The sequence below is a fragment of the Phyllobates terribilis genome, unplaced genomic scaffold (genome assembly GCF_046119375.1).
Source record: "Phyllobates terribilis strain yellow unplaced genomic scaffold, ASM4611937v1 Scaffold_7__3_contigs__length_470593459, whole genome shotgun sequence".
Classification (NCBI taxonomy): domain Eukaryota; kingdom Metazoa; phylum Chordata; class Amphibia; order Anura; family Dendrobatidae; genus Phyllobates; species Phyllobates terribilis.
This window is the reverse complement of record NW_027362767.1, coordinates 300088860-300108110: the sequence shown is the minus strand read 5'-3', so window position 1 is coordinate 300108110 and position 19251 is coordinate 300088860.

Genomic DNA, 19251 nt, shown 5'->3' with positions numbered 1-19251 from the left:
CAGTACCACAGGCAAGACTGGACGTCCTCCCACATATCTGTCGCGCCAGTTCGATGGGCCTGGTGATCTTTTTCCTGGGGGTTGGCCCTCTACCCCAGGTTGTGCCCGTTTAAAGAACAGTACCTTGCCATATGTCCGGGTTGATTGCAGCGGCGGCAGATGGGTCGTCCGTCCTCACTGTATCGGTCACTGGGTCTTCCTCTGGCCGGTGGGGTCCTCCTTGGTCGACGCCACGGGATGTCCTCCGGTCCGGATGCCAGCTGGATCTTCCCTGGGGTGGAAACCTGTAAAGACTGCACAGTTCGGGTTAGCGCAGCAACGCTCTTAGCTAGCTCTTGGACCTGATGGTGTAGGTCTGGAGCCGGGTCATTGTCCAAAGCCTGCGCATCAGCTCCCACAGGCCCTGCTGACAAGGGCGCCGCCTCCTGGTAGTAAGTGGTAGTGGGGCGTCTGTGGGTCACAACGCCACCTGGTGCCGGTTCTCGGAGCACCCGGATGGCTCTGTCCTTGAACTGTGCAAAGTCCAGATGGGGATCCTGTAAGGCCATTGCCCGCAACTGGGTTCGGTGGGCATTGCAATATAAACCCTCTATAAATTGTTCAGTCAACAGCCTGTCCTCGTTTCCCACCCCATCAGGGTCGGTCTGCTTTATGGCCCTCAGGGCCTCTTGTAGGTTTAGTGCATAGTCCCTTATACTCTCATGCGCTCGCTGCTTGCACCCGTAGAATCTAAGCTTAATCTCGGCTGAGGTGCGGGTATCAAAGGTGTCCTTCAGCCGGGTTAGTATCCCTGCGACAGTCTTCCTCCCAGGTGGCCAGGATTTTACTTCCCTTTTGGCTGCCCCTGTTAGTTGGGCCACCAGGATGCTCACTTTTTGCTCTTCTGTGAGGGGGTACACCTGGAAGAGGCTATCCAGCTTTTCTCTAAAGTCATGCAGGGTATGTGACTCCCCTGAGTACTGGGGTAGCCAAGCTGCTCCCGGGATATAGGGCATGGTGAAGGGCATAACTGCAGCAGCGGTAGCGCTGGCGGGGGTTGAGGCAGTGAAGCTCTCCTCCGTATCCGACATCTTCCTCCCCCCTAGTGGACCGTGGCCTACCTTGCGATGATCCTCTTCCGTAGGCCGCGGCTCCGCAGTGGATCGTCAGGGTTGAGGACCTTCCGTCGCGCTCCTGTGACGTCGGCGTCTGCTGGGCTCCTTCCAGGACCTTACGCAACGTCCGGACGTGAGGCGGGGCTTCAGTTCTCGCGCGCTTTCGGAGTCCACGCCCCTCTTCTTCCCGCGCGGCGTCCTCAAGATGGCGTCCAATGGCGGGAAAACTCCACGGATGGCGGGAAGAAGGTCGAAGATGGCGCCGGATGGCGGGAAAACTTCGCGGATGGCGGGAAGAAGGTAGAAGATGGCGCCGGATGGCGGGAAACCTCCACGGATAGCGGGAATCTTCACCACTGGTAAGTTTGAACAGTCTTTGCTTTTCAGGCACGCAGTACCCGGTGGTTGCGGGCACGAAATCCTGCCGACTACGCCAAAGTTGACGCGCCCCTGGGCCTGTGTCGCGCTGCGGTGCGCACGCGGGAGCTTACCCGGAGCCGGATCCGTGGAGGGTTGTAGTCTCGTGGCGGTGACCCGGTCCGTGCCCAGGGAGTCAAACTGGACGGCAGTCTACTAGTAGTAAATAGTTGATGACTACGCCACCCGTTGAGTGCAGCCAGGGAGCTGCTGCTGCGGGGCAGACCGCTGAGGCCGATGGTAGGATTATGCAGCGTGATAGTATAACCCCCAACGGGAGGGGTATGGTCTCAGGGCAGCCGACGTGGATGATGGGGGTAGCAGGAACCACTCAGAGACGGTACGGTGTAGTTCAGGGTCTTTACTGGTAACAACGATAGACCCTCCCGGAGTACTTGCTAGCGAACGGGGCCTGGTCAGTCCTTGAGCAGATGGGATCTCCCCTGGCCAGGCGTAGTTGTAGGCCTCCCAAACTGACTGTACTCTTCTGGCTACCTTGCTAGAAGCTGATGTAAGTAGCCCACGTCCCTGAGTGTACCGTGTGGTGCTCACCCGTATGGCCGGTGACTCGGGGCCTTCTAATGGCTTCCGCTCCACGATGGCGGTGCTGGTCCCACGCGTGTGACCGTGCCTTCGGGCTTCTGGGCCAGAGGACCTGAAATCCCCTGCCTGACGGATTCTGCTGCTGGGTAGGAGTTAGTCCCCACAGCCTCGGACTCCGGGTCCGGTAAAGAATCTTCTTAGTCAGGGCGAGCTCTGCAGCTGCCAGCCCCTGACTCCTTGTAACTCTGCTGTTTCCTATGCTGCTTCTTGTCTCCACTCTCCTTGTCTGACTCTCCCTGCCTCAGCCCCGGGTTTATACAGGGGAAGTTCTTCCCCTCCCAAGACTGGGCAGGAGGTGTGGCATGCACAGGATCCCTGACCAAAGGACCTCCCACCTGCTCTCAGACGTAATATCTCTATCACTGTGGCAACCAGACCCCTGGGGTGTCACATAGGGAGAGCTGCTGCTGAGCTAGGGAGAGATTTGCTTGTTTCTAGTTAGTGTAGGTATACCAAAATACATTAGAGACACATATCCATCTCAACTAACCGTCCTTCTGAGGACTAATCCATCTGCAGAGATATCAGGCAGGCAGTGTATATAGGCAGGCAGGCAGTGTATATAGCAGGCTCCATTCCAGTTTTGTCTGCTGCTGCTGTTAGATATTTCTAGACATAGGCCCAGGTCTCAGGGGCCAGGAATAATTTTTTTGGGATCTTAATCCTCATTATTTGCTTCAAAAAGCAATCTAGAGACCACCGTTTTCTGCGCCATTTGCTTGTTGGCACAACAGAATACAGCCAGGTCCTTTCCATATTACAGCGCTAAAAATCCAGCTATTTAAAACTGTGGGTTGTCCGTCACACGGATCACATATAATTGCGCTAAAAATACTGCCATTTCTGGCCTCTATTAAAAATTTTTTCAGTGTGTCAGTGAAGCTATTGACACCAGTTTTGCTGTTCAAAATAGTTACCTACAGGCCAGCTATTTAAAACTGTGTTTTCTCCGTCACACGGATCACATATACGTTTTCAGAAAATACTGCCATTTCTGGCCTCCATTAAAAATTTGTTTCAGTGTGCCAGTGAAGCTATTGACACTAGTTTGCTGTTCAAACTAGTTACCTACAGGCCAGGTATTTAAAACTGTGTTTTCTCCGTTACACGGATCACATATACGTTTTCAGAAAATACTGCCATTTCTGGCCTCCATTAAAAATTTGTTTCAGTGTGTCAGTGAAGCTATTGACACCAGATTGCTGTTCAAAATAGTTACCTACAGGCCAGGTATTTAAAAATGTGTTTTCTCCATCACACGGATCACATATACTGTATGTTGTCAGAAAATACTGCCATTTCTGGCCTCCATTAAAAATTTGTTTCAGTGTGTCAGTGAAGCTATTGACACCAGATTGCTGTTCAAAATAGTTACCTACAGGGCAGGTATTTAAAACTGTGTTTTCTCCGTCACACAGATCACATATACGTTTTCAGAAGATACTGTAATTTCTGGCCTCCATTAAACATTTGTTTCAGTGTGTCAATGAAGCTATTGACTCGGGCTTGCTGTTCAAAATAGTAACCTACTGGCCAGCTATTTAAAACTGTGGTTTGTCCATCACACGGATCACATATAAGTTTGCTCCAAATTCAGTCATTTGTAGTGAGCGTGGAAGATATTGTCTTCCATTTAAAATGGGCAAGGCACGTGGCAAGGGACAGGGAACTGGACGTGATGGTGATGGTGATGGTGCATGCAGAGGCCGAGGCCGTGGGCAAGCTGAAATTGTGCCACAACAAACACACACATCTTCTCGCTCGACCTTCCTGTCCCAATTAATAGGGGACCACAGAACACCACTATTGAACAGAGAGCAGTATGAAAAGGTTATTGGTTGGATACCATATAATGCTTCCAGTCACTTAGCCACCACCATCATCACCCTGTCTTCCCTGTCTTCCACACGGTCAAATCTCAGTAGCCGTGAGTCTGGACCGCATATTCCTCACCCTGAACCTCCTTCCTTTCACCATGCGGAGTGCCCAGAGACAACTGATCCCACACTTGGACACTCCGAAGAGCTGTTCACTTTTCCATTTATAGATTCGGGCCTCTCGCCCGGTCCACTTGAAGCGGGGCAAGAGGAGATCGCATGTAGCGATGCCCAAATATTTGAGCAGCCACGGTCACACGAAGGCGACGGTGGGAAGTGTCACAAGAGGTGGACGAAGATTAGACACAATTGCCAGAAAGTCAGGAGGATGACCAGGGTGCGGAAGTGGAAGACGAGGTGGTGGATGATATAGTAACTGACCTAACCTGGCAGGAGGACATACAGAGCGAGGACAGCAGCAAACAGGGGGAGGGAAGCAGAGCACCCCAACAGTCAGGAAGAAGCAGCATGGTGGCCACAGACAGAAGGCAGGCAACCGTTCCCCGTAACACCAACACGAAGGACGTTGCCAGTACAACTGTTAGGTCTTCCCGAGTGTGGTTGTTTTTTAAAGACTCTGCCGATAACCCCAAAAAGGCCATTTGCACCACCTGCCAGGCCAGCATCAGCAGGGGTGGCAAAACTACCAGCCTGACCACCACCAGCATGATCAGGCACATGGCAGCAAAGCACCCGACTTTGTGGGCCGAACCCCAGTGTCCATGAACAGAGTCATCGTGTGGCACGACTGCTTCTTCTGCTGTTGTGCATGCAAGCTAATACCCTGTCCATGGTGCATGCGAAGATGCATCCTGTCCTGCACCTGTCATTGCACACTCTCAAATAGCAGAATCAGGAAGCAAGTCCACGTCCTTGTCCCAGCACAGCGTGCAGTTGTCCATACCCCAGTCCTTGGAACACAAGCGCAAATACGCAGCCAACACCCCACAGTCCACACTACTAAATTCCCACATTTCGCGACTGCTTGCGCTCGAAATGTTGCCTTTTAGGCTCGTGGAGACGGAAGCATTCCGCAACCTGATGGTGGCAGCCGTCCCTCGGTACTCGGTCCCCAGCCGCCACTATTTCTCCCCGTGTGCCATCCCCGCATTACACAAGCATGTGTCCCAAAACATTAGCCGTACCCTCAACAACGCAGTTACCGGGAAAGTCCACCTAACCATGGACACGTGGACAAGTGCTTGTGGGCAGGGACGGTACTGTTACGCTCGCGCCCGGAATGACTGGCGTGAGCGTGATTAGTGATCCCACTGTACCATGAACCGAGGAGTGCCTGGAGGGGCGTAGCTAAGTATCAACTCGGTCCGACCAAGGTCACACGGCGGCTCAGTCGACTCCGTGAACCAGGGAGGAACCAAGCAGAGGGACCAGGTGCTACTCCAGGTCAGACCCCGGTCACAGCTGTTGACCCACACCGGGAAATGCAGGAACAGGCAGGTTAGACTGGCATATTGACAGGTGGGCACTGGTAGGCACGGCTGGTATGCAGACAGATGAATATTGACAGGCACAGCTGGTATGCAGGCAGGTGGGCCCTGGCAGGCATGGCTGGCATGCAGACAGGTGGGTACTGGCAGGTAGGAACGCAGGCAGGATAGGGACCAGTACAGACTGGGACACAGGAACGGAGCCGCAGGTGTGGTGGACAGCAGAGCAGAGCGAAACCGCAGATGCGGCGAACAAGCAAAGCAGAACCGCTGGAGCGGTGAGCAAACAAAGCAGGGCAAAACCGCAGATGCGGTGAACAAGCAGAGCGGAGTGAAATCGCAGGCGCGGTGAGCAAGCAGAGCGTAGCAAAACGCAGGTGTGGCGAACCTGCATAGCGGAGCAAAACCGCAGGCGCGGCGAACAAGCAGAGCGGAGCAAAACCGCAGGCGCGGCGAACAAGCAGAGCGGAGCAAAACCGCAGGCGTAGCAAACAAGCAGAGCGGAGCAAAACCGCAGGTGCGGCGAACAAGCAGAGCGGAGCAAAACCGCAGGTACGGTGAACAAGCAGAGTGGGGCGAAACCGCAGGTGCGGTGAGCAAGCAGAGCGGAGCAAAACCGCCGGTGCGGTGAACAAGCAGAGCGGAGCAAAACCGCAGGTGCGGTGAACAAGCAGAGCGGAGCCCAGGTGCGGTGAACGAGCAGAGCGGAACCGCAGGTGCTGTGAACAAGCAGAGTAGAACAGAGCAGAAGGTGCAGGCAGACAGGACAGGGCTCTGCCCACACAGAACAGACTGGAAAACACAGGAAGATGGCGAGAACACAGGAGGTAGATATGGAGGAAGGGAAAGGGGACAAGCAGAACCAGATACACACAAGGTACTTACAATGAGGTAGCGAGTGGACACAAAACTCACAAACAAAAGTACAGAGACAAGGAGTTGGAGTTAGGTGCAGGTTCAGACACTGCAGGAAAAGGGAAGATTCGGACATAGAGACAAACAGGTAACGGGCTAGGACACTGTTCAGACAGGAACTGAACCGGGAACAAGATACAGGAATGAACCGACAAAAGGAGCATTTTGGAGAAAGAGGTTTAGATATAAAAGGGAAGAAACCCCCTAATAAGAATAATTGTCTCAATCTACCTGTAGGTGATCCCCAAAATGACACACAAGGGATTTTAATCATAAAATGTAAACTTTATTGAAAAATATATTAGTATTACAAAATTTCAGTCAATGTATATAAATAAGAAGGGGAGAGAATTGGAAAAAGGGAGGGGGAAGGGAGAGGACAGCTAGAGAGAGGCAGGATAAGATGGAAGAGTCCTGCAAAGAGACTTACATCCCAAAACAGCATTCAGTGTGTGACAAATATTAATATATGCTGCCAGTGAGTTAGAATGGAAGTCCTAGCACAGACCAAACCAGATTATTTCAAGTCAGAAATCCCATAGGGGAAGCCAATAGCAATAAGAAGATATAACATATGACAATTATCCCTATATATAAAATATATATAGTTAGATATTGAAAGAGTTTGGTGCATAAAAATAGGCTATAAACATGATAATTGCACTATAAGATAAGGTATGGAAGCCTAACATTATCAGGTCACCAGACCTGAACCCAATTGAGATGGTTTGGGGTGAGCTGGACCGCAGAGTGAAGGCAAAAGGGCCAACAAGTGCTAAGCATCTCTGGGAACTCCTTCAAGATTATTGGAAGACCATTTCCAGTGACTACCTCTTGAAGCTCATCAAGAGAATGACAAGAGTGTGCAAAGCAGTCATCAAAGCAAAAGGTGGCTACTTTGAAGAACCTAGAATATAAGACATATTTTCAGTTTTTTCACACTTTTTGTTAAGTATATAATTCCACATGTGTTAATTCATAGTTTTAATGCCTTAAGTGTGAATGTACAATTTTCATAGTCAAGAAAATACAGAAAAATTTTTAAATGAGAAGGTGTGTCCAAACTTTTGGTCTGTACTGTACATTGACTGAAATTTTGTAATACTAATATATTTTTCAATAAAGTTTACATTTTATTATTAAAATCCCTTGTGTGTCATTTTGGGGATCACCTACAGGTAGATTGAGACAATTATTCTTATTAGGGGGTTTCTTCCCTTTTATATCTAAACCTCTTTCTCCAAAATGCTCCTTTTGTCGGTTTTGCTCTTGTTATAGGGATTGCGGACCATGTATCATATGGTCGGCTGATAGGTTTCTAAGATACAGGAACGAGCCTGGGAACTCAGCCCTCAGGGTGGCGGAAACAGACTAAAAGTCAGAAATACAGGTAGCGGCCCTGGGTACTCGGCCCCCAAGGTGGCGGAAACAGATTAGAAGTTAGAGGTACAGGAAGAGGCCCTGGGTACTCAGCCCCCATGGTGGCGGACAGACTAGAGTCAGGACAGGACCTGGCAACTCACAGTTGCACAGAACAGACTGTAAGAAAGTGTTGCTCAGGCACCTCCTACTGGGTGGAGGGGGTTTAAGTATACAGTGACTCACAGCAATAGGCTGGGGACGCATTAGGACTGCACACACTGTAGCTTTAAGAATCAGAAAGCAACAGCGCCGACGCCCTAAGCCAGCAGACAAGAGACATACAAACAGCAGGTACTGGAGCAAAAGTGTGCAGCCTGGCCTGAAAGGTAAGATTGCGGTCTTGCATGGTGGGAGATGGTAAGCCATGCAAGCACGCCGCCAGGGATGTTACAGTACCCCCCCTTTACGCCCCCTCTTCTTCAAACCAGCAAGGATTTCCTGCAGAGAATTTGGAGGCCGATCCTTCTCTTCAAGAAGATTACCTCTTCTGTCCACTAGAGGGAACGAAACTAGTCTCACCATCTTGGTGACTAGGATGCTTCCTCCCATCGAGCCATCCTCAGCAACAAAGGAAGTGGGTGAAGTACCAGGAACAGGACACAGGAAAGTCTATCTCCACTTGTTAATATCAGGTAGTACCCCAAAGGATTCATGGGACAACTGGAGGTCATCCACCAGGTTGGAGGGGTGCAGAGACTCGGGGTTAACCACCGCTTTGACGTATACTTTGCCAAACTTACTGGATGAAGTGGGCGAAGCACCAGGTACAGGGTGCAAAAAAGTTTCTCTCCATTTGTTATCAGGTAGCACCCTGGGGGATTCAGGAGACAACTGGAAGTCCTCCGCCTGGTTGGAGGGGTGCAGAGACTCGGGGGTAACCACCGCCTTGATGTACACTTTGCCAGATTTGTTAGAGATGGAGGATCCTTGCTTAGGGACTAACTTCAGTCTGGTTTCTGAGATGACACGTCTGCGAGGCGGGGTGGTGCCTAAAGCCAGATCATTGATACAATTGTCGAGACTGTGTGGGGACAATGCCTCCGCTTCCCCTCCTTCGGAGACTTCAGCGCACAGCGAGTCAGCGACTAGCAGATCTGGTGAAGAAGAAGAAGAAACTGCTGATTGTCCTGAAGACATGGGGACTGGACACCCCTTGCACCTCAGCAGTCCCCCAGGAAACACCATGCAGGATCTCCAGACCTGAGCGGGCACTAGATCTCTCGGCTCTGGACGACCTGTGGGTAAACCAGACAGCACCTGGAATGTGAACTTCTTCATGTGTAATGCTCCAATCTGGAGCTTAATTTGTACAGACATATTTTAACTGTTTCTGAGTAGGGCTCGTCCTTCCGCTGACAATACCCAAACCGGCTTCTGGAGTTGTCGGACGGGAATCAGACACCGACTCTTCAAGGCTTTAAGCCCGAAACTTCCGGTTAATCAGAGGCCTTCACTTGCCACAGAGACAGTCATGGTCATCTGTGGAGAGGAAACACTAATGCCAAGGGCAGGCTCTCCTACAGGCCTAATGTCTTGGGATTCTCCAATCTTCGCTGGACAAAGACCGCCAGGGGGTCCCAAACAACCGCAGCGGGACCGCAATCCGATTTTGTGACTGAGTTCTGGCCTCTGCTTTGCCTGACGAACATGGTCATCCTTCATGGATTCTGTGCGGACAGCTGCCTCTACAGGCCGGGGAGTAGGAGGTCTTTGGGAGGACAGAACCTGGCGTGACAGTTTACCTCTACGCCTTGCACGTCTGGACTGCCTCTTGAGGTTGGGAAGGGAAGTATTCTGTAGAGCATTGTCATCCTGTGTGGATTCTGTGTGGGCAGCAGTCTCTTTAGGCTGGAGAACTGGTAGGCTACCTACACACATCACCCATCGGGGCTGCTCCAGGATATTGAGAAGGGAAGCTTTAGCAGAAGCTTCAGGATTAGGGTCATTGAAGACCATTAGAAAGGCCACCAGGAAGGCCTGCAGGTCAGAGACGATAGGATCCCATGCTTCCCATAGGGGGGTGATCCTTTTCAAGGCATCACCCGCTAGGTAGGACATCATGAATGCTACTTTAACCCGATCGGTAGGAAAATAGTGAGCATAAAATTTGAAATGCAGCATTGCTCCACAAATGCACGGCTTCGTTTTGGATTCCCATAGTACCATGGTGGATCCGCAGGAACGAGTGCTGATAGATCCATTTGGGCTGATTTTCCTTGTTGCACGTATTCGCCAGACAAGGATTCAAATGTCTCTGAGAGCGAAGGGCCGTGGGTCTCAACGGGAACCATGGCCTGAGCAAACTATTACACTCGCGCCCGGACTGACTGGCGCGAGCGTGATTACTGATCCCACTGTACCCTGAATTGAGGAGTGCCTGGAGGGGCGTAACTAAGTATCAACTCGGTCCGACCAAGGTCACACGGTGGCTCAGTCGACTCCGTGAACCAGGGAGGAACCGAGCAGAGGGACCAGGTGCTACTCCAGGTCAGACCCCGGTCACAGCTGTTGACCCACACCGGGAAATGCAGGAATAGACTGGCATATTGACAGGTGGGCACTGGTAGGCACGGCTGGTATGCAGACAGATGGATATTGACAGGCACAGCTGGCATGCAGGCAGGTGGGCACTGGTAGGCACGGCTGGCATGCAGACAGGTGGGTACTGGCACGTAGGAACGCAAGCAGGATAGGGACCAGTACAGACTGGGACACAGGAACGGAGCCGCAGGTGCGGTGGAAAGCAGAGCAGAGCGAAACCGCAGATGCGGCGAACAAGCAAAGCAGAACCGCCGGAGCGGTCAGCAAACAGAGCAGGGCGAAACCGCAGATGCGGTGAACAAGCAGAGCGGAGCGAAACTGCAGGCGCGGTGAGCAAGCAGAGCGTAGCAAAACCGCAGGTGCGGCAAACAAGCAGAGCCAGGCAAAACCGCAGGCGCGGCGAACAAGCAGAGCGGAGCAAAACCGCAGGCGCAGCGAACAAGCAGAGCGGAGCAAAACCGCAGGTGCGGCGAACAAGCAGAGCGGAGCAAAACCTCAGGTGCGGTGAACAAGCAGAGCGGAGCAAAACCGCAGGTGCGGTGAACAAGCAGAGCGGAGCAAAACCTCAGGTGCGGTGAACAAGCAGAGCGGAGCAAAACCGCAGGTGCGGTGAACAAGCAGAGCGGAGCAAAACCGCAGGTGCGGTGAGCAAGCAGAGCGGAGCAAAACCGCCGGTGCGGTGAACAAGCAGAGCGGAGCAGAACCACAGGTGCGGTGAACAAGCAGAGCAGAGCCGCAGGTGCGGTGAACGAGCAGAGCGGAACCGCGGATTCGGTGAACAAGCAGAGCAGAACAGAGCAGAAGGTGCAGACAGACAGGACAGGGCTCTGCCCACATGGAACAGACTGGAAAACACAGGAAGATGGCGAGAACACAGGAGGTAGATACGGAGGAAGGGAAAGGGGACAAGCAGAACCAGATACACACAAGGTACTTACAATGAGGTAGCGAGTGGACACAAAACTCACAAACAGAAGTACAGAGACAAGGAGTTGGAGTTAGGTGCAGGTTCAGACACTGCAGGAAAAGGGAAGATTCGGACATAGAGACAAACAGGTAACGGGCTAGGACACTGTTCAGACAGGAACTGAACCGGGAACAAGATACAGGAACGAGCCTGGGAACTCAGCCCCCAGGGTGGAGGAAACAGACTAAAAGTCAGAGATACAGGTAGCGGCCCTGGGTACTCGGCCCCCAGGGTGGCGGAAACAGACTAGAAGTCAGAGGTATAGGTAGAGGCCCTGGGTACTCAGTCGCCAGGGTGGCAGACAGACTAGAGTCAAGACAGGACCTGGCAACTCACAGTTGCACAGAACAGACTGTAAGATGCATTACTGGGGATGCATTAGGACTGCGCACACTGTAGCTTTAAGAATCAGAAAGCAACAGTGCCGACGCCCTAAGCCAGCAGACAAGAGACATACAAACAGTAGGTACTGGAGCAAGAGTGTGCAGCTGGCCTGAAAGATAAGATTGCAGTCTTGCATGGTGGGAGATGGTAAGCCATGCAAGCACGCCGCCAGGGATGTTACAGGTACATCTCGCTGACGGCTCATTGGGTTAACATAGTGGAAGCCGGGACCCAGTCGGACCTTGGGATGGAACATGTCCTCCCGACTCCAAGGATTGTGGGCCCTGGGTCAATCAGGGTTGCCCCCACAGTCTACAGCTCCTGCACCTCATCCTCCTCAGCCTCCTCCTCCTCTTCAGCCTCCATCTCCAAAATGACCACATAAGTCACAAGCTGGAAGCACTGCAGCACTGCCTCAGCCAAGCGGCAACAGGCTGTACTGAAGCTAATATGCTTAGGTGACTAACCGCACAATGCTGAAGAGTTGTGGTCAGCTCTGAAAGAGCAGGCTGATCTGTGGCTCACACAGCTGAACCTACAGCCAGGCATGGTCGTGTGTGACAATGGCTGGAACCTGGTGGAGGCTCTGAGGCGAGGTGAGCTCACACACGTACCATGCCTGGCCCATGTGCTTAACCTCATGGGTCAGCGGTTTCTCAAATCCTACCCGGAGCTGCCGGATCTGTTTGTTAAAGTACACCGCCTGTGTGCCCATTTTAGAAAGTCACCTACAGCTTCCGCTGCCCTTGCTGTGTTTCAGCAACATTTGCAGCTCCAGCTCACAGACTGGTGTGTGATGTACCCACGCTTTGGAACTCTGCACTGCAGATGTTGGGAAGGATTTGTGAGCAGAAGAGGGCAGTTGTTGAGTACCAGCATCAAGAAGGCCGTCTGTATTCAGTTCAGACTCCACACATAAGACCTCAGGAGTGGACATGGATGTCAGACATATGTACCATCCTCCAAAACTTTGAGGATTCCAACAAGATGGTGAGTGGCGATGACTCCATAATTAGCGCCACCATCCCGCTTCTCTGTCTTCTGAAACACTCTCTGCTCACAATCAAAGAGGATTCATTGCAGGCGGAGCATGATGAGATGGAGCAAGGAGCCATACAGGGTGATTACACACAGCCCAGCCTCATCTCATCCCAACGTTGATTAGGTGTCAATGAGGAAGAGGAGGAGGAAGAACAGGAGCTAGTTTTATGCGCTATAGACGGTAACACCTGCACAACTGTCATACCGTCTGTTCAGCGTGGATGGCCTGAGGACAGAGAAGAGGAGGAGGAGAGCATGGTCACTCGTCCTCTTGGTGAGGACACGGAAGTCTTGCCTGTTAGCAGTCTGGCACGCATGGCTGAGTTTATGTTACGCTGCCTTTCCCATGACCCTCGCGTTCTCAAAATTTTGGGTGACAGTCATTATTGGTCGCTGACACTTCTAGACGCACGCTACAAGGAGAGCTTTATATCTCTTATTCCTGAGGCCGACAAGTCTACAAAAATGGGGCAGTACCAGAAGGCCCTTGTTGTGGAACTATTAAAAAAATTCCCATCTGAAAACGCTGGCGGCAGAGGTCACAGTTCGTTGGAAAATCAAGGACTACAGGCGAGAGATACACAACTCCAATCCAGCAGAATCAGGGGAACACTGTCAAAGTTTTGGGTGAATTTTCTCAGCCCCTCCCATCGCACAAGCCCTGAGGCGCGGGGTACTCTCCCAAGGAATGCAAAGTTTGGGAAGATGCTGAGGGTGTACCTTGCCGACCGTACCAACGTCCTCCGTGATTCCTCTGTGCCTTATAATTATTGGGTATCCAAGCTGGATACGTGGAATGAACTGGCTCTCTACGCCTTGGAGGTCCTGGCCTGCCCTGCAGCTAGCGTTTTATCAGAGTGGGTTTTTAGTGCCGCTGGTGGAATTATAACTGATAAGCGCATCCGCCTATCAACTGAAAATGCTGACAGGCTGACTCTTATAAAAATGAACAAGGGCTGGATTGGGCCAGACTTCTCAACACCACCGAATGATAGCAGCATAGCATAAACTCAAATCCAGTGTCTTTTTTTGGGAGGTGTATTCCCATGCACCTTTTCACACCCACACATGGGTATGCACTTCCTGATTTTGGCTATTTGCTTATGTCCTCCTCCTTCTCCTCATCCTCATCCTCCACCACCATATCACCAGGGTGACCGTGGCCCGTGATGCAACACCCACATAATTTTTTTAAAGGGTGTTTATGATGCCCGTAAAAAAAATTTTTATACAGTATGTTCATGTATACCCCCCAGGGTTAAATGTTTGTCAGCCCATACACTTAGTGCATGGGCATTACAAGTATAGGAGACCCGCTCCTTTCTAATGGGAACATTTTTTTATGAGGCCCTCCTCCACGTCTCTTCAAAGGAGCTTTGGAGTCCCTCCCAATTTTTGGCAGCCCTTGCATTCACTGCATAGGCCAACACTATGGGAGACCCACTTCCTAATAATGGGAACATTGTTTTTAGGAGGATCTCCGACCTCTACGTCTCTTCCAAGGGGAATTGGAGTGCCTCCAAATTTATGGCAGCTTTTGCATTCACTGCATAGGCAAACACTATGGGAGACCCACTTCCTAATAATGGGAACATTTTTTCATGAGGCCCTCTAAGTCTCTTCCAAGGGGCATTAGAGTGCCTCCCAATTTTTGGCAACCCTTGCATTCACTGCACAGGCCAACACTATGGGAAACCAACTTCCTAATAATGGGAAAAAATTTTCATGAGGCCCTCTACGTCTCTTCCAAGGGGCATTGGAGTGCCTCCCAATTTTTGGCAACCCTTTCATTCACTGCATAGGCAAACACAATGGAGACCCACTTCCTAATAATGGGAACATTGTTTTCAGAAGGCCCTCTGACCTCCACGTCTCTTCCAAGGGGCATTCGAGTGCCTCCAAATTTTTGGCAACCCTTGCATACACTGCATAGGCAAACACAATGGAGACCCACTTCCTAATAATGAGAACATTGTTTTCAGGGGCCCTCTGACCTCCACGGCTCTTCCAAGGGGCATTGGAGTGCCTCCAAATTTTTGGCAACCCTTGCATACACTGCATAGGCAAACACAATGGAAACCCACTTCCTAATAATGAGAACATTGTTTTCAGGGGCCCTCTGACCTCCACGGCTCTTCCAAGGGGCATTGGAGTGCCTCCAAATTTTTGGCAACCCTTGCATTCACTACATAGGCAAACACAATGGGAGACCCACTTCCTAATAATGGGAGCATTTTTTCATGGGGCCCTCTACGTTTCTTCCAAGGGGCATTGGAGTAGGTCTAAATTTTTGGCAGCCCTTGCATTCACTGCATAAGTAAACAGTATGGGAGACCCTCTTCCTAATAATGGGAACATTGTTTTCAGGAGGCCCTCCTCTAAGTCTCTTTAAAGGGGTATTGGGGTGCGTCCAAATTTTCAAAGGGGTATTGGGGTGCGTCCAAATTTTGGGCAGACCTGCCACTCACTGCATATGCAATAACAGTATAGGAGACCCAATCTTTAGTAATGAGAACAACAAAGCATAGTCGGCTGATGGCTCTCTAAGAATAGCGAGGGCCAACTGCTGGCCCTTTAAGAATAGTAAAGGCCGCCTGATGGCCCTATAAAAATAAGCTTTGTGACTTTCAGAGTCCCTCCTTCATAAATGAAACAGGATGTGTCTGATCATGTGTAAGGGGGAAGACCGGGGTGTAAGTACTTTCAGAACAAGGGATCTGGAACTGCCAGGGCCGTGCCTCTTGTTGCTGGGAGAAGACAGACTGCGGGACAGGAGTCAGGTGACCGGGAATCTGGGGGTGTGTCCGGAGAGAGAGCGGAGGAGTCAGGTGACCGGGGACCTGAGCTCGTGTCTAGGAAGAGGGTGGAAAAGGAGTTTTTGCGCGGGAAAAGCGGCAGTGGACAGTGGGAGTCAAGCCCGACTAGAGGGAGAAGAGATGCAGGATCCCTGGAGCCGAGCAAGTGAGGTGCACTGTTATGGACTAGGGGCGCAGCGGGTCAAACCGGAGACCGCCCGCTGCCGCCAGAAGACGGAGCATTGTTTATGCGGGGAAGCCAGAAGAAAGCAACACTGGCACCAGCCGGCAACTGCCCTGTGAGGAGCAAGAGTCAGCTAAGTGTAAAAACTGCTGATTACAACTGTGTCGACTCTGCTACATCTAGCCCAACTGTGGATTGTCAGTTATAGCATATTACCTGCTACTTCCCTTGTTGTCCCCATATTTTCCCTGTTACTCCCTGCGTGGAGATTGACCCTGTTACAGTAAATCCCCCTTGTTTATTAACCCTGTACTGGCTGCTCTGTGTTTCTGTGTCACTGCATCTAAAGTACCTGTGTTACACATGTCTCACACACCACATGGCCAGATAAGGTTGTACAATGTTAAAATGACATTTCCCAGTGAATGCATTTGTCACGGTTGAAAGCAATGCAAAAGTGCAAAAACGCATCAAAAACGCTACGTGTGACATAATAATACAAAAGCCCAAGGTGTGGAGGAGTATTTTTGTTTTTGGTTATTTATTTTGCCTTATATACAAGTCATTACCCTGGAAAGGATGTTCCTTAACATATTTAAAAGGAAAATCCATTTTGGTTTAGTTTTAGTATGTTTTATTGTGAGTCCATAAAAATGGCACAATACCTCTGACGTTGTTGACAGCAGTGACCTGGGAGTCAGAAATGCTTTCAGGGGTCTTCCCCATGCTGTCCCCATGTCATTTGAGCACTGTTCCCATCGATTTGGGCAATTTTTAGGCCCTCTGCAGACCACCAGGGGGAGCCGCCTGAAAAATGCTTGAGTTTCCCATAGACTTACATTGGGCTCGTTGCTTAGGTCGAGCACCCGAGTATTCCAATGTGCTCGACCCGATCATCGAGCACCCGAGCATTTTAGTGCTCGACCATCACTAATAAAAAGGACTGAACAAGAAATGGGTACATGTGACACTAATAAAACAACAGATTACAATATTAGTGTGGAGTGTATGTCCATAAAATGATACTGATGTTAACGGGCATGGAAAATATCACTAGTTTGTGGCACGCACACTTTGTTATATATTTTTTTTCTTTCAGCAATATTGATGACCTGTTTCTGCGGTAAGAATGAAAAAAATGTGTAATTGAAATACAAACACTGTGATCAATCAGTTGCAGCTCTCCTATCTCTCTCTCCCTATCAATTGAATTTCCGTATGATTCCCTTTTCTTCACAGACTAGGCACTAATCCTCTTCACTGCTGTTCCACAGCACACACTATCTGTCGAAGTTGTTCACTATTTTATAGCTTTCTCTTTTTATCTGTATTGCTGAGCTGCAATGTCCTCTCACTATCCCGATTTACCACAAAATGGCTGCTGCATTCCTTGCCTCTGCTTTTATACAGGCTATGATAAACACCTGTGATTAACTTTGGTATACCATGTGATGTGACAAACTTTATGGGGAAGCCTAAATGGCTGTGCCCGAGGTCATGTGAGCCCTCTCTGGCTGATGTTAGAATTGACCCGGCCATCTTAGGTTTGAAGCTAAATTGTTCAAAATTGCCAGATTCGGAGATTTTCTAAAAATTAAACACAAATTTATGTACGCAATGTAATGCCGTCACTTGAAATCCTAGTAATAGTTAATTTTGTAAAATGGCTTTTATTTTACAGTTACATTACTTAAAAGTCCCTTGTTTTCTAGAAAATCAACAGAATCTGAAATATAGCAAAGAACTGGCAGCACTCCAGTGTAGAATAACATACCAAGCCTTGTGCAGCCATTATAGCACCGTCAATGGAGCCTTTTTCAAGCAATGAATTAGTGAATGGTTCAATATTTAAACTAGTGTTTATCACCATATATCACAGCAATCATCACACGAAGAGCATCAGAATGCCCCGTAAGTGAAAAATGGGCAGTCACTCTCCACTCAATAAAGTGCACTAATATAAACTATTGATAATAAACCATTTACATAATAATAGAGCAAATAGATTAAAAGGCAAGCTGGCAAGCACGACAGGTAACTGGCAGGTGCTCCGGGTAGGCAGGCTGGCGGGCACGGCAGGTAACTGGCAGGTGCTCCGAGTAGGCAGGCTGGCGGGCACGGCAGGTAACTGGCAGGTGCTCCGGGTAGGCAGGCTGGCGGGCACGGCAGGTAACTGGCTGGTGCTCTGGGTAGGCAGGCTGACGGGCACGGCTGATAGACAGACTGGCGGGCAGGACTGTTAGACAGACTTGCGGGCAGAACTGTTAGACAGACTGGCGGGCAAGGCTGACAGGCAGTGGGACCTGAGGGCTGAGGAAAGTGTTAGCACACAAAACAACAACCTTGCACAGGCACCTCCATTTTGGAGGTGTTTAATATAGGTGAAGTCCTCCGGACATTGGCCAGGGACTCTTTAGGACGGCACGCGCAACCCCTTTAAGAGGGAGGGAGCACGCTCGCGCGCCCTAAGCACAGTACCCGGGAAGCTGCGAGCGGCGCACGCCACAGCAGCAGCAGGGGGGGAGCAGGAAGACGCCGGACTGGGACCGCGGCGGTGAGGGGAACGGCGTCTCTGCCCAGCAGGAGGCAGAGACGCCGATGCTACAATATATTAATAATATTTGATAGGAATGCTTCTTTAAGATGACCATTAAAAAAATGCTTCAGCTGCAAGGAATTGTGTTAATCTCCATCAATGAAAACAAGTACATTACAGGGGTTTTGTCATGTAGTGACTAGGGACTATGGGTACCTACCCAATCCCTCAAACTAGGGGCGCCCTAGTCTATACCTGTCCCCCGGATTACTCCTGAAAGTGGAGATGCCGAGGTCACGTGCCTTGCTATGCTCCTTTATTCACCTTTATCTGTACCCTCCCCCACCCAGGGAAGTGTGAAGCCGAATTGTATAGGGTAACAGTAACCAGACAAACAAGGGAAGATGGACAGGGATAAATGAAAACTACAATCATACAAAATACACTCACCAAACAACAGAGTGGAACACAGGGAATGTATAGGAAAGTGAAACCAAATAGGAGAGGATGAGTATGAACACACAAAGCAAACTCCATGTCCCCCGAATTACTCCTGAAGGTGGAGACGCCAGGGTCACCTGCCTTGCTATGCTCCTTTATTCACCTTTATCTGTACCCTCCCCCACCCAGGAAAGTGTGAAGCCAAAGTGTATAGGGTAACAGTAACCAGACAAACAAGGGAAGATGGACAGGGATAAATGAAAACTGCAATCATACAAAATACACTCAACAGAGTGGAACACAGGGAATGTATAGGAAGGTGAAACCAAATAGAAGAGGATGAGGATGAACACACAAAGCAAACTCCATGCAACAATCTTCTGAACAAATCTCCAAACACCAAAGTTCAAACACTGAACTTCACCTTCAACTCATAAACCAAGCAGTAAGAACTTTCACTGGCAATTCCCAAGTGCCAGAGGCAAGCATATATAGCAGAGGGGAGTAGCAAACACTGAACATCTGAGACAATTCAGGTTGGAGAGCTTAGTTGATCAGCTGAACTGATTAACCCTTGCACTGCTAG